The following is a 15,000-nucleotide window of genomic DNA, read 5'->3' on the forward strand; positions in this document are numbered from 1 at the left end:
AAAAAAGGGGGGGCCTTTCTAATTTTTGAGAAAGACCAGCATTGTTTTTAGTAGACTCTAGAACAGAAGCTGCTGTTAAAAAGGGATAAGTAGGGCATATAAAATATTGCATGCTAACTCTATGAATCAATTAGGGAAGGTTAGAAAGGATTGGGAAGAGAGATTGGATAAGCAATTTACAAAGAAACAATGGAAGGATATATGTATGGCTCCCCAAATATGGGAAAAAGTCTAGAAAATTTAAGATTTTTGTTTGGAAGTGTTTGCTTAGGTATTTTTATATCCCAAGCAGACTCCAAATATTTTTTTTTCTCAGACAGACTGCAAATGTTGGAGGTGTAACTGGGAAAACAGAGTTAGTTACTTGGAAACTTACTTTTTGAGAGTATATTGAGGTGACATTGTTTAAAAAAATCCTTTGTGACTACTCTGTCAGAAATACTGGGTGAGCAAATTGGTGTAACTAACAAAATTATTTTATTGAGTTGTGATACAGATTTGGAACTGCTCAGATATAGTAAAGCTGCCAAAAAAGCAATTAGTAGTAAATGAAAATCAAAGTCTAAAACAACCATATTTGAAGTAATGAAAGAGATTAAAGATCGGGAAGTGTGATCTTTAGAAAAGAATAGGAGCAAATTACATAGAAAAAATGGGAATTGTGGGAGCAATACATGCAAAGTAATGCTTTGGAGGAGAAATGAGATTTAAGGGAAGACATGAATTAAAGGAGTCATATCATTTTCATTTGACAATGATTGTATAAAAGAATACATGTGATATATACTGTTTGCAATTGAAAATACATCGATACAGTTTTTCATTTATATAAATGTATGACTGAGTATAAGTGATAATTCAATAAAGATATTTCTTGTTTAAAAAATAGTTAACTTGTGTGTAAAAATAGACAAATGAATGTATTCTTCTAATATGAAGCAAAATAGAGCAACATTTTGTATTTGAGTGTAATCAGTGAATGTCTCTTGTACTTAAAATGAGTTAATGTTATATCATATTTAGAAATATTTTATATATATATATATATATATATATATATATATATATATATATATACCTGCCTTTATACAAGTTTAGAACAAAAAGATGATTATAGGGGCTGTTATCATAGTAAGTATTGTGTTTAGCTATGCAGCGATATAGGCAGATAACTGTCATGCTCCTGTAATGTTTAATTCATATTCTATGTACTATAGTTAATCCAAGTTTTTCAGTAATATATTTTTAAAGTTAAAAGTCTACTGTTATTCTTCCTCTAAGTTTAAGGGGTTTGGGATTAGGCCCATAGGGCTTGACAGGGGGAGAAGCGTGAGGGCCAAGCTCATTACACTCACAGTTGCAACATGTTATTTTACAAAAATACTTTCTTAATGTATGTATTTTTAATAGCTATATTGCAATTAAGGCTTAATATCTTGCTGTTACTCGTTAGCTCTAACATCACAGGTTTCATATATGTTTTATTTTGCAGATTATACATCTTTCCAACCCACATACTATTTAAATGGTTTGGTATACTGGAGTCCTCACATTCCAGGAATAAATCTTCCAATAAAATAATTGCTTTTCCATTTACTCTTTAAATCATGTGCTCAAATTTTATTCATGCAAGAAAAAAAAATTGATAAACAATAGGCAAATATTAATAAAAAATGGATTGCCCGTAACATTACAGCAGGTAGTAATAAATACTGAGCAGGAGTGGCTATTCTCATCAAGAAATCCTTTGATATTAACATTAACAAAACCACTAGCGACCTTAACGTTCGCTGATATTACTTATTAGGAATAACCAAAATAACCAAAAAAACTTTACTGCTATTTAATCTTTAGATTCCAAGATCAAATTCCTCAGCCTTTAATTCACATATATTTAACACAAAAAAATTGAAAAACATTATACTGTATTTGGAGGTGATGGGGATACCTCTATGAATCCTTGGCATGAAACCACTAATAAAAACAGAAATTTATATATATATATATATATATATATATATATATATATATATATATATATATACATACATACAAATATATATATATATATATACATACATACAAATATATATATATATATATATATATATATATCATAACCTCTGCCATATTAGAACTGCTGACAGATTATGTACTGATAAATCCCCTCATGACTGTCAGTGATGGAGGAAATACAGTCAATAAATCAATTATAAAACATAACTATACATGCATTAATTTCAACTTGCCACAAAACACTGCCCCACATTTTCTTTCTTTATCTAGTAACCTTATAAACGCTGTTGACTCTCTCACCACCAAGTCCAGAACACTTTTAGACTATTACAAGATCACTTTAGTGTTAAGTTGGAAACTAACCACCAATAGTGAAACTAGTATCATTCCTATAATAACTAGTCTTTGAATTCACTTTTACCAGAAAAGGAAGAGGTCACAAAGGTAATTAATTTCATGATAAAACAATTTTTTATCACTCTCACTAATTCAATTAAATAATCTGATCTGCAGTGGGCAACACTTGATATGCAAATTAGAGGTTTATTAATCAGTAAAGCAGCATATTATAAGAAACTACATAAAATATGAAACTGACATAAAACTTGAGAATGGTAAATTAGAAGTAAGTTAAATCCAAAGCTATGAGAAAGACAAAGAGGAGAAATTAAACAACCTTCAATAAAAATTAATCATTTATTACATGATGTAATTCTCATGGTAGGGAACCAAAACTCTATTCCTCTGTTCTAAGTGGATTGAAGCCCTTTCAAAACTATTAGCCGAGTTAATTAGAAATACAAAAAACAAATACTATAATCAGAGAAATTAAATGCAATAATAACACATACACTTCTAATGAACATACCCTAAAAGTTTTTGAAAAATATTATTCTAAATTTTATCAAAGTAATACTTATAATGACTCGCAAATAAATTATTGCAACATATTACTTTCTCTTCATGATCTGTAGGTCAAATTAAAAAATGGACAAACCAATTTCTATCTCAGAAGTATTTAACACTATTAAAAACATGAAAAATGGAACAGCCTCAGGCTCTATAAAAAACATAAGTATCTTATCTAAAATACCTTGAATATTATTTGAATATATTACTTATAATGGATTTTCTGACCCATATTTAAATATATCTGAAACAATTCTAAATTTAAAACCAAACTTTGATTTTTCACACCCAGAAAAATACTGATCAGTCTCACTAATAAATTACAATATCAAAGTATTAACAACTAGCGTAGCTAACAGGATCCAAAAGTATCCCCCTCCAGCTTTCTAACTTGCCAATCAGATTTTTCCAATCAATGCAAATAAGTGATCAAACACTTACCATGGTTGCTGTACTAAAAGTAAATCTCAGTAAGAAAAAACAATAGTTTTATACTAGCGCTGGATGCTGCCAAAGCATTTGACAGAGTAAACATCTCTGTCCTGAAAAATATTTTGCTTAAATTTGGCCTTTTCCCACTCTGTCTAAAAACTATTTCTTCTTTGTATCAAACCCATCTATACAATTAGTAATATTATGATAAGTCAATGGGTAAGACACAGATGTCCCATTTCATCTGTTCAGTTCATCTATCCATCCATTAATCCTACACTCCTGATAATCTGACTCCATCCTTCCTTAAGATGGCTGAAGACAGCATTGCCCACCCCATTTCCATTCTTATCAACAGGTCCATCCAAGAAGCCTATGTCCCCTCACTCTGGAAGAAAGCTTTTGTCACCTCTCTCCACAAAGGCAGCAATAAGACAGACACTACTAACTTCTGTCCTATACCTATTCTCTCATCTTTTTCTGAAATCCTCGAAAAGTGCATTCATCATCAACTCTTGCCTTACCTAACATACAATCATCTTCTTACCCCAACATAACATGGTTTCAGGCCTGGCCACAGCACTACCACTGCTCTTCTGTCCTTCCTTAACACCGTTAATCATGCTTGTGACTCTGGGAAAATTGTATCCACCATTTACTTAGATATCTCTAAAGCCTTTGACACTGTCTCACATCCTCTGCTCTTATACTTTCCTCCCTTAATTTCTCTCCTTCCTCCATAGCCTGATTTACACACTATCTCTCCAATAGACAGCAAGCTGTTAAATAGAAAAATTCCACTTCATCCTTTCTCAGCCATCCCCCCGGTGTCCACAAGGCTCTATTCTCAGCCCCTTACTTTTCAATATTTTCATTAATAACTTTCACAAATCCATAGATAATGCTACACTGATCCAGTATGCTGATGATTCCACAATCATCTGTACAGCAAACTCTCCCTCTGAACTCCTTCAAAAATCCCAAACAACCTTCTCCAATACCAACATTTGGATGGTAAACAACCATCTCGCTGTCAATGATAACAAAACAAAAATCATGATATTCTCTCCTTCAAAAAATTTTACCACAGACAAAAGCTCCTACAAAATAAAAAGCCACAATAACACTCTAACTGAAATTGTACCTCTCATCAAACTACTACGAGTCACCATTGATGAACGTTTGAAATTTGATATCCACATCCAAAATAATATAAAAAACCCACCAAAAACTAGGTCTTCTGTATAGACAAAATCCCTATCTAACCACTTCTACCAGGCATACTCTAGCCTTCTCCTACCTGCTCCTCTCTCTTATGTATGGTGCCCCTCTACTTACTCATCTCCAGCTTAGCCTAAAAAGCAAACTGGAAGCCTGCTATAACAAAATATGTAAATTTGCTGCAGGGTCCAAATACTCCATCCATCACTGCCATTCCCTCCACTCCCTAAACTGGCTTGAGCTTCCTAATTGCCTGAAATTCATACAACTCACCACTGCTCACAAACGCATATTACAACTCTCCATCTGTCCCTCTCTTTCATCTATCTTAAAGCCCTTACCTCCCCAGTTGTACTCGTAGATCTGAAAACCAAAACCTCCTTAAAATCTATAAACCACTGCACCTTCCTGGCCAGTTACTTCTATCACACTCCTTAGCTAAACTATGGAATTCCCCCTACCTCCTCTGTACTCACAACTACTCAATTTCAAATCTCTCCTCCATTCTTACATTACCTCAAACTGGGACTGCTCCTGATCCCTTCCTACCTAAATTAAACTGTCATCTCTTTCAAACCTCCCTTCAATCTCATCTACTATCAGCTCTGATCACTAACTTTATTGCTAGAACAAACACTAAACTTGTATAAACATTATATGACTTGTACTTTTAATTATATTCTCTGTATTACTTTTGACTTTATCTATATTTTAACATTTGTGTTTTTATGCATATACACTCTGATTTTGTATTTTAAATTGTATATTTATGTTTTTGTATACAGTATATTCCATACTGTACTTATGTTATATTCTGTCAACTGCTTTTGGAGATTTTCTCCCTAAGCCTCCACTGAAAATGGGCTCTGCCTGGACCAGTGGACTTTCCGGGTCATCAAACTGGAAATAAGTAAATAAATAAATATTGTACATGGAGCCTGTTTGTCTATCCCTTACAAAAAAAAAAAACTGTTACGATTTCCCCAAATATTTCAACACCAAAATTCCCATAACAGCATTTGTTGATGATGCTACTATATACATTGTGACACCTACACAGATATCCCCAAAATCATAAATTCAGTTAATCATTTTGTAAAAGTCTCCAATTACAAGCTCAATTTAAATAAAACTAAATTATTTCCTTTGTCGTCAGATTACTCTCTCATTCATTTTCAAGATTTAAAGATATTACAAATGATATCACTTTAAAATATTTGGGAATAAATTATCATAAAGACAACATACCCAGTTTTTAAAGCAATTTAATTCAAATCTGGTAATGAATACAATACAAAAAGATGGAAAACAATGAATCTCTCGTTCCTTCCCAAAGTCACCACAGTTAAGCTGAACATTTTTCCAAAATAATTTTTCATCATACCTTCCTTCCTGTACAATTCCTAAATGTTTTAAAAAGATCAATAGAACACTGATTAGATTTATACAGTATCCCAAATTGGTGAGGATAGGCTATGATAAATTTATAGCCAGCAAAAGTAATGGGGAACTCACCCTCCCTGATCTCTGTTTATATTACTTAATTAGATATTCAATTAGACTATTTAAAATTATACAGGAAGGCCCTCCTCTTAACAGTTGACAACCTTCTTGAGAAGAATTGTGGTGTAACTACCTTAAAAAGTGTAATTTTAATAAATTTGCTCCCCTTTTTTGTCTGATGCAGACCTAAAAGAATTTCAAGTTGGCAAGGTATTAATAGACCTTAACACACCATTTAATAATTTGTTAAAGATTTTAAATCTAGAAAATAATGGGATTCTACTATAACATGTCAAAACTTTGGAAAATGCCCAACTTGACTATGTTGGTGTGTCACCCCCCTTCCCCAATAAAATAAATAATAAATAAATAACATAGTTCTCAATACATCAGGGATAAATCTCAACAGAATCAGGAACAAATCTAGAAATAAGAGGCATAGACAGTTTTAAACTACTAGTGCTGTTAATCTGAGACACTGACAGAAAAAAATGAACATTAAGTATATACATTTTCTGAAGTAAAATAAGTCTATAATCTAATTGTTATTATTAAGTGTAAAAAGTCACCAGTTGTAGGAGGGATTAAGAGGGACAGTTGAGAGAAATGTAAAACAGCATGCATTTACAAATGCAGACTACTTGCCCTCTGCAGAAGTATAACCATGAAGAGAAAACAATGTCAGCACTGCCCTTTGCAGATCTATCAAGACAGTGTACTGAAATAGTCTTTGAGGCTAATAACATTTTTACCTATGCAGCAGTACACAAAATAATTCAATGCACTTCACAGAAGCAACTAATGCAAAAGCAGTTTCTTTGGTAACTTGGGTGTTGGTGAACGCTGGTGTATCACCAAAAACGTCATGGTGTCTCACTTTTGGCACGTGTCATAGGTTCACCATCACTGTACTGCAACCAATAAATAAACATCCTCCTCTCAAACTCAACAACAAAATGATGGATTTATCAAACTTTCCATTATTAAAGGAGAACTCAGTGTGGGATTTACTTAATTCAAATTTCCATTCATTAAACTGTATAAGGAAAAAGCTTAATCTACCCAAATGCTACATTGCACTTTTAAACCATTTTAGAAATCCTTTTCTTAGAAGCTATGAAATCAGCTCAGCATGCATATATAAACTAAACTTTCTAAAAGGTTTAATGAATTCACTTATTCAAGAAAGAAAAAAACAATATCCAAGACATGTAAATTAATCCAAAGATATAGATTCAAAGAAATTCACCATATCTTTAAAACTTGGTTAAGTTAAATCACTTTCATCCCTCCTAGCTTCCAAACTTCCATGGAAATACCATCTGTTCCTGGAGACTTGCATATTACCATTTTTATCTCATCTCCTCCTATCTTAACAGCTGCTGAGCCTCATATACCTCTAACCATGGTATAATTAAGTCTTTAATTAATATTTCCAGTTGTTCTCTTTCTTGATTTCTGCATTTCTCTGCTTTATACAAAGTTTCTTAAAATCTCCAAAATATCTCTAGTATCTCTACATGATCTCTGATTATTTTTCTTGTTATAGGCTCCCTAAGTTTGGTGATACCTTTTTCTACTTTCTGTTGACTAAGTCATTGTGCTAAACAAGTTTGGTGACAACTCTTTCTACTTTCTGTTGCCCAAGTCATTGTGCTGAACATTTTTGTAGTCCAGAGTTATTACAAAATAGTTGCTTAATAAAAGTATTTCCAAATGTATGCATATTATCCAGATACTCCCGTATTTTCCCTTTAGTACTCTGTATTTGTTCCTTCACTTGTTCTGTGAGACTCACATTATTCTGTAATACTTTAACTTTTGTCAGCTCTTCTACATAATTCCATTTTTAAACTCCATTTTCATTTTATTCCACTCACTAGCTATAACTTATGAAGATATTTCTATCTTGCCTTATAATGCTCAAATAATTTCCATTACCTATTCCTTAAATTCCTTTCTGTTTAACAGGTAGGTGGGAAAGCACCAATGTTTCTCATATTTACTTAATTACTCCACATTTTTATTTTAGTTTTTATTGGTGCATGATCTGAAATAGTTATTGCATGTCTGTTGAAGCTTTCAATTAAATGTACATGTTCCTATGAAATATAAATTTCTATCAAGTCTAGCCCCATTATTGTACTGGGAATAATATGTAAATTCTGTTGGATTTCCTACTACCAAATTCACTTTTCCATACCAAATATTTTCATAAATTTCTTCAGAAATCCACCCTCATTTGTTATATTTTCCCTTCTAGGGTCCCTTGATTTATTTATTTATTGCATTTGTTTACCGGGAAAGTCCACTGGGCCGTAACAGTGCCCATTTTCAGTGGAGGCCCGGGGAGAAAATCTCCACAATGGTACATACATACAGATTGATAAAGCACAAGTAGCAGTATAAAAGTTCAAAAGAGATGCATACATACAGTTTTATACATCATAAGTAACAGTACAATATATACAATGAGATGCAAATACTAAATACAAAATAACAGTTATGTCAGATTGAACTGAAGAAGTTCAGGTAAGGTTCAGGAAACAATGTGATATATACAGTATGCTGTATCTTTCGGCTTTTCCTGGTTAGGGGTCACCACAGTGGAACTCCGGTCTGCTAATGATTGGCAGTAGATTTTTACGTACAGAGTTGCCAGCCCTAACGTACAACCTTCAACGAAAGTATGCCCATTCACGCATGTCTCCGCACAGAAGACGCTTTCGCTGAGAATCGAACATGACATCTTACTGTGAGGCGACAACGCTACCGCAGCACCACCACCGCAGTGATATATACAGTATGACAGACTAAAAACACATATAACAATAATAACTGATTAAACTACCTAGGAATTTAGACAAGCAAAGAAGAAAGAAAATAGAAGAGTAAATCTAGCTAATAGCAGTATAAAATGATTGATGATTCAGGAAGAGGCACAGAAGCTGTGCAAAAAATAAATTGATAAAGTATTTATGAGAGATGGAGGGTTAACTATTGAAGAGATATAGAAGATGGTATAGGAGGTGGGAAAAAAAAGAGGAAGAAAGCAGAGTAGTGTGAAGAGCAGGGTGAGATGAAAAATCAGGTAATGGATTGAGAGGTGTTAGCACAGGGACATAACCAGTGGGAGGACAGGTAGTGTGTCAAAGTTTTTTTGAAGATATGAGTATTGCAAGTAGATCTAAGTGGGGGTGGGAGAGAGAGTTCCATAGCTTAGCAGTGAAAAAGAAGTTGAGGCAATGTCCAGCAGTAAGGTTGGGTTTCTCTACCTGTAGAAGCATTTGATTTTCAGACTGGAGGGTCTATTAGGGTGGTATAAATTGAAAAGATGGGAAAGGGGCTGGGCAGGTGGATGGGTACTGTATTATTTTATGGGCAGTAGTTAGTTGTATATAAGTGAGATGATGAGGTAGTTATAGCCATTTCAGTTGCCAAAGAGCGGTGCAGTGGTGAGATAGGTGTTGTTCAGTTGTGACAAACCATGCAATTTTATTATAGCAAGCTTGACGTTTGGATTTTAGATTGGCCTGAAGGTTTGTAAAGATGGAAGCGCCATATAGTAGAGGGGGGAGAAGGAAGGAGGAGGTGAGGGTTAGTTTTGAAGAGTAGTTGAGGTAAGTTTTGTGGCGATATAGAATACCCAGTTTCTGGTGTGCTTTTTTAACATTATTGTGAATGTGCATGTCGAAGGTTAGGTGTTCATCAATAGTGACACCTGGGAGTTTGGTATGAGTGACAAACTCAATAGAAGTGCTGTCATGGAAGTGAATAGAAAAAGTGTCTTTGTTTATGGTGTGGAGTTCTTAGGGGTGAATAGTACTAGGTTGCTTTTTGGGGGGTTAATGCTAAATGGTTGTTAGACATCCATATTTCAGTGGAGCTGAGGGATAATTGGGTAAGTTTCTGAAGTTCTTGAGGGGAGTTGGCAGTACAGATGATAGTAGAGTCATCTGTGAATTGGATGACTGTGGCTTGGGTGAGGCTAGAGTGAAAGTTAAAAAGTAATGGGCTCAGGACAGACTCTTGGGGAACACCTGTAGTGGTATTAAGGAATGGAGAGAAGGTGTTTAGCCATTTAGTGGGTTGAAATATTGTACAGCACTACCTAGAGGGAGAGTTTTTAAGGGTTCCCAGTTGATGCTTTGTAGGGAATTGTTAAAGGTAGTATGGGAGAAATGGGAGAAATTTCTTGTATATTTGAATTGATGTTTATGTATGGTAGCTGTAGTTTTGTGTATTATAAAGGCTGGGAGATGGTCACTGATGCTGTTTGGGGGGGTTCCTGCAGTCACAATCTTATTAGGGTCAGAGACCATGATCCAATCTAAGATTGTTTCATGTGTGTTGTTTTTGTTAGGCCTGGTGATGGCATTAATTAACTGGGTGTAGTTATAAAGCTTGATGTTGAAGGGGGAGAGTTGCTGTGAGAAATATAGCCAGTTTATATTAACATCACCTAGGATTACTGTTTCTGTAGTTATGTTATGGAAATGTTATTACCAAGTGGAATATATAGGGCAATGATACATACGTTTTTATTCTAATTAAGTTTTAGGAAAGCTATTAAGATTTTGGCTGTAGTGAAACTGGGTATATCTGAGTGGTAAGGGATCATGTTGAAGGTGGTGGGGTAAATTAGAGCTACCCCACCTCCTTTTTTAGGTCTGTCTTTGTATAGGCATACATAACCGGGGGGAAGAAATTCTGGGCTTTTGATATAAGGTTTTAGCCATGTTTCTGTAGCAGCAATAATGTCAGGTTTATTGTGTATTACCCAGGCATGGAAGTCAGTGATTTTATTTCTAATGCTTTACAGGTTAGTAGTTAGGTTTAGAGACTTATAGTGGGAACGTAAGTTAGGAGATGATACATACTCACTATTGCAAATCAAGTTCCAATCCCCATCTAAAAGTAATATTTCCCGATGAAAGCTGATTATTTCTCCTCAGATTTTCTTAAGTTCTATAATAGCAGTTTTTTGGTGGAATATAAATACATGCTAGCATAATCCTCTTCCCTTGCCAATAGCCTCATACTACCAAAAAATCTACCATTATTGCCTTTTTCCCTCTACTGCCACTATTGGAACCCCTCTAGCAATGTGCATAATTCCTGCTGTTTTCCTCTGTCACTGATACTCTGCTGAATATCCATTGTGTATTCTTTGTCTAATTCACATAAAAATTTATCTCCAAATGTGTATCTTGCAGCATTGCTATTTGCACTCTGCATTTATTAATATAATTCAATACTCTTTCCTTTTTGTCTATACGTGTAAGGCCATTTACATTCCAAGATAATATGGATAGTGTAGTCATTATAATAAAAAAAAACCGATTGTTCCCACATACTATATGTGACAGTGTGATAGTTTTTTGAATGTGTATTCCTAACTTGTGTAGTTTTTTGAATGTGTATTCCTAACTTTTATGTTCCATCTACACACTAATGTTTGGCAGATTGATCTTTTATAAGTTATCTCTTCTCATCTCCATTTCAGCCTATGTCACACTTTCCTAGAATTTTTGCTTTAATGAAAACCCTGAAAAAAATAATTACATTTTCAGAACACCTATCCCCCTTAGAAGAAACACATAGACTATGTATATGTTTAAAAAATTAAGTGTAACCCTCCAGATAGGAACAATTGCCCCAAGTCAACAGATGCACCCACAGGATTACCTAACCAAAAATTAAGGTTATGCTTTCTAACGACTGTGTTCCTACTTACACTGATTACTGTCTGTTCTTTTCTTATCTCTGTTCCCCTTATCAGATATAAACAATAGCTTTTATGCTTTCAGAAAATATTAACTTTTAGAAGTAGGATAAGGTACATGGGCTATCTTTAAATAAAACTAAATTGTATAATGTTCTATTAAATACATTAAAGTATTAAGGCTGCTATCTCTTATTCACTTCCCATAATTTCAAACTTTACTTTTCAATGAATTGCTTGCCATTATACCTTTACATTTTACATTTCTCTCAGCAAAGAATACTCAAGAATTCTCAAGATTAATTGCTTGCATCTGCAGACAGTTTGTTGCCATGCAAAAAAGTCACACAGAATAGAATGCACAACTGCTGTCAAATGCAGACTTCTTTACACCCACTGAACATTTGTTAATAATAAAAAAAACTAGTTATCTTTGCAGTTATAAGAAACTTAGCATTTTTCATGACTTTTATCATTTTGTCTTATTTTTCAAGCTTATGTGCTTACAAAAATACTTGTTTATAGCTTAAGCCAAGAGCTTGTAAAAATAAGAAAAATATCTTAATTCTACATATAATATAATCATGGTAAAACAAGTCCTGCTGACTGTAAAGCTGTGCTCAACCACAAACCAAGTAGTATGAACAAAAATGTAGAATACAGCACCACAGCAAACCAATAAAAAGCAGATGGCAAAGAGCAGTGTAAAATCCAAATAGACTTTTATTTGAACACAGGTGAGTGCTTTCACGATAAAATAGCTTCTTCAGACCATACAAAAAATCAGCAGCATCTCAAATATTTAAAATGCAATCAATTAAATGTCTACCAATAAAAACATTCAAATACAATAAGCCATAAAAATTTTAAAGGCACAGCTTTCCTTTAAGACAGAAACCATAAAGGGCTATTGCCATAAAAACACACATAGCAGTATACTTATTTAAGCAGCTTTCTTTCTTTCAGAACTGGCTTAAGAGGTACTGATTCATTCAAACCTGCATCTCTATGTGCTGATAGTTTAAGAATCCATCTTAATTCTTTCCCTTCTATGAGATTAGTTATATCACCCAACCTAAAACTTTCATAAACCACTTCTACTGTCATAAACATGAACCAATGGTTAGTGCCTTTCTCTAGTAAATGTTTAGCTAAGGCACTATAACTATGGCCCTTATTGGCACAATAATAATGGTCTCTAATTTGTTCCTTAAGTCACCTATTATTTTTTCATATATAAAATTTTGAACATGTCACACACTGTGCTAAAAAAACTAAGTTTTTAGTGTCACAATTAGCTTTAACGTTAAAATCATAATGATTACCATTGTTTGGTTGTATAAATGTATTGGATACATCAATGTATTTACAAAAAGTATATTTACCACAGATAGAGGTGCCAAAACTAGTTGTTCTAATACTAGGTTGCTTTAGTTTACTTGGATTAGGGAAACAAAGCTGTCTTTTCAACAATGTTTTTATTTTATAAACAAAATTTGGAGCTGCATTAACAAACTCATGTAGAATAGGGTCAGAAGATAAAATATGCCAATTTTTTGTAATAATATTTTTTATATCTATGCTGGTAGTACTAAAAGTCATACAATAAGCTACATTGCTATAACAGTTAGCAACATTTAAGAGTTTCTAGGCTCCAAGACCAGGAACAAGAATTTGAAACAACTATGTGTTCCACTAGTATGGAATTTATAGAATGTGGTTATAAACCTTTTGAAGTTAGTAAAGCATGTGAAAGGTTAAGTTAGACAAAGTAGCGAACGCCCTTTTTTTCACGTAAAGAAAACATAAGAAAGACTGCCCATGCTAATTGTTATAGCAATGTAGCTTTTTGTATGACGTTTAGTACTGACAGCATAGATATAAAAAAATATTATTATTTAACAAAGTCAACAAATGTCCATCTTTTTCAGCCACTGTTTCTTTCAATGTCATGCTTCACAAATGTGACTGATGGTTTATAGTCTCCCATTTATTCACTAATTTTAGTGTTGCTGGTCTTCCTGTTCATCCCCATCTCCCCAAAACAGACTCCAGTTCAAATCGAAGGTACTCCTGATTATTTTAGTCAACTCCTGTGCTTTATTTTGTCTGTCAAGCATTTTCCGGGAAACCTTCTATGAACTGTACTGTCAGAGATTGAGAAGTAGAGCCCCCTTCTGTTTGCTGGCTCACCTTTTGTTGGATAAACTTTTTTTTTCTTTCTTAGCCTGTTCTGCATCCAAAAATGTCTTTGATACTCCAGGAAAAAATATTCTGGAGAAAGCTGGATACTGTAGTTTGAATCTTACACTGTCCTCTTGCCATTCCTTGTTTGCTGGGCTTTTTTTTTCTTCCTGGCATATGGTGAATAATAATTTTCCACAAACAGTCTGTTATCTCCAATTTTTCCTTTTAGCTACAGTTTTATCAGGGTCAACTCTTTCTGCTGGTATGATTACACCTTTACTAATGCATGGCTTGGCTACTTTCTCGTGGCTAGGTTTAGAGCATGCACTCCATGTGCCAATTCAATTAACAAATTCTGCTGTGGAATACCATTCCAGTTACTTATTTATGCTTTCAAAAAATTAATACAGTTTGTTTCTTTCAGTTTCTCTGGTACAGCAGAAAATTCTCAGGTTTTCTCTGTGTGCTGTGTTATCTAACTTACCATTTTTTAAAATGGCTCTCCTTCAGAACTCTCATATTCTGCCAGACATTTCAACCACTGCTTTTTGCAGTATTCTCAGTTTGTCTGAATAGATAGTTAAAGCATCTTCTATTTTTTTCCAGCCTTTTATGTGAGTTGATATACTCCCTCAATGTTTCATTTATTTTAATCACCTCTTAGTACATTTGTTTTCCTTTCCATCTTTTTTACCAAAGCTAAAACTTTTGAACTGCTTTTAGCTGAACAGCTGAAGGATTCTTCCCAGCTAGTATTTTCTCTACACCTTTTCTGGTTGATTCTCTTTCAGATCCTCTAAATTTCTTCTTTGCTGTCATCAGGGCAGTATACTTTCTAGCCAGTAACTGATTTTTTCTCATGTTGGAAATATCACTGGCCATTGGTTCTCATTTTCATTTTTCATATTGAGAGAGATGAAATTAAGGTGTTGATCTGTATGCAGCCATCTTGGAAGTTTGATTGTTTCTGATTCTTGAGTTTAACCCTACAGAAAGGGACAATTGGG

Source organism: Protopterus annectens, chromosome 1.part0 (assembly GCF_019279795.1).
Source record: "Protopterus annectens isolate FY-2018-M chromosome 1.part0, PAN1.0, whole genome shotgun sequence".
In the NCBI taxonomy this organism is placed as follows: domain Eukaryota; kingdom Metazoa; phylum Chordata; order Ceratodontiformes; family Protopteridae; genus Protopterus; species Protopterus annectens.